The sequence below is a fragment of the Meriones unguiculatus genome, assembly GCF_030254825.1.
Source record: "Meriones unguiculatus strain TT.TT164.6M chromosome Y unlocalized genomic scaffold, Bangor_MerUng_6.1 ChrY_unordered_Scaffold_23, whole genome shotgun sequence".
NCBI classification, from domain to species: domain Eukaryota; kingdom Metazoa; phylum Chordata; class Mammalia; order Rodentia; family Muridae; genus Meriones; species Meriones unguiculatus.
The window spans coordinates 18,525,435-18,527,819 of record NW_026843709.1 but is presented as its reverse complement, the minus strand read 5'-3'; positions in this window follow the sequence as shown (position 1 = coordinate 18,527,819).

The window sequence follows — 2,385 nt, the reverse complement described above, 5'->3', positions numbered from 1 at the left end:
TTTTGGAGTCACTCAGGTATACTATCATATCATCTGCATACAGTGATACATTGACTTCTTCCTTTACAATTTGTATCCCCTTGATCTCCTTCAATTGTCTTATTGCTCTAGCTAGGACTTCAAGAACCATGTTTAAGAGATATGGAGAGAATGGACAGCCTTGTCTTGTTCCTGATTTCAGTGGGAATATTTAAGTTTCTCTCCATTGAGTTTGATGTTAGCTATAGGCTTGCTGTATATCACTTTTACTATGTTCAGGTCTATGCCCACAGTTTTGTCAGTCTAGCTAGGGATAACTGGTAGATCCTTGGCACAGTATCTGAGGACTGCTGTAATGGCTCTCTGGCTTTTGTAGTTCTGATGATGCAGCTGTGTGCCCCAGGGCCCTGTTGGTACTCAATACTGGTGGTTGAGCACAGCACTCATGATTGCAGTAGAAGGCTAGAGCCTAGAGTCTGCATGAATCCAGAAAGTCTTTTGGAGCTGGGTTTCCTGAGCATTGGACCTGATGATCCCCCCTGCTGTGAGGTTTCCTCCTGACAGGGACACCCAATCTTTGCTTTGGGGATAGCCTTTCTGTCTCTGATGGCAAGTAGAACCTGCTGGCACAGAATTATGTGGCTCTGCCTTTCTGCCTCTTGGGTGATTGGGTACCAGGGCATCTGCTGAAACTGGGTAACTTTTCCTGAGACCCTTTTGTGGTGGTTGTATCAGCAGAGTGCTCTGAGATCAGATCAGCCTTTTCTCTCTCTGTGGATTTGCCCTTGACAGAGAAACTCAGTCCGTGGTTCCCTGGAGACCACAGTTCTATTTGGGGCAGCGAATCAGGCATGAAGGCAGGGCTCTGTGCCAGCACCTGGGTCTCTGGCTCTGGCTCTGGGCTGGCTCTTTGGCACCCACAGAACCATAGTCTTTTCCAGGTGATGTCTGGGTGACCTAAGGTTGGTCCCAATCATTTCCTCCACTGTGGGGTTATTTCTCAACTAGAAAACTCTTTCTCGATGTAGCCCAGGGCAGTTCAGAGTCCAATTGGGTTACATAGTAATGTGAAGAGGGACTGCCTCTGACATAATCTGATTGGCCTGCTCTTTGATGACCTCCCCCTCGGGAGGAGCAGCCTTACCAGGCCATAGTAGAGGACAATGGAGCCACTTTTGATGTGAACTGATAGACTAAGATCAGAAAGGAGAAGAGAACCTCTCCTATCAGTGGATTTGGGGAGTGGCATGCAAGCAGAGGGAGGAGGGTGGGTGGGATTGGGAGGGGAGGAGGGAGGGGCTTATGGGGGGATGCAGAATGAAGAAAGTGTAATTGATGAAAAAAATTTTTTTTAAAAAAAGGGGAAAAATAATTGAAGAACCTTAAATGACTTCCAAAAGTGGAGGAAAACATGGAGTTAGTCAATTGGCATGGAGCACGTCTCGCCCCTGGGGGCAATGGTCTCCTGATCCTACTCAGACCTCGGACACCACCACTGCTAGTTCTAGAACTGAAGCAGGATGTTCCAACGAGGGTGTTAAGGCTTCTCATATTTCCAATAAGCGCACACCTGTTTGTTTATATCCCCCATTTTTATTCATTATTAGCCATATAGAGCCAAGTAATTGTGGTGTTGATACTTGCTTTTTTGCCCAATGCTGGAATGCTAGTAAATTTAGGTATGCCCTGGTTACTTGCATGCCTAGCTGGGTGCCTGTGCCCGTTGATGCCCCTCACGCTATGACTCTCTTCAGACAGAAAAGGGATCTTGGAACTACAGCCACCATTGTTACTGCCATTTCATTGGCGTCTGTTGGAGCTCCCACGGGGCATTAGCCATGAGTCATACTGGGCAGACTGCTCAGACCCTGAATAATCATTTAGCCAATGTAGCTCATGCCTTAGTTGTACAAAAAGGAATTAATGCTCAACTAAAAGGAAGCTTGATGGTGTTCAATCAGAGGATTGACCTCGTGCAGGAGCAAATTGATACCCTATGGCAAATCGCTCAACTTGGCTGTCAATGAAAATATGCTGGACTTTGAGTCACTAGCATATAACATGAGATTTTTTTCCTGTGCTGCAAATCTGTGTAAATAATTGTCTAGCTATATTTTAGGTAATTGGACTGGAGAATTCGATACTACGATGGAGCAGCTGAGAGTGGCCAATGGCACAGTAAATTCTACCAGAGTGGACGCAGGACTAGCCACAGGATTATCATCATGGATTGCTGCAGCCATGAATCATCTGAAGGAATGGGTGGGCATGGGAGCGTTAGCAGGCCTTCTGCTGTTGGTCTCCTTGGTTTGCCTGTGTTATATATGCAAGATTAGAGTCTCACAACAGCGTAAAGCAGCCATGATCATTCAGGCCTTTACAGCATTTGAAGCAGGACAGTCTTCC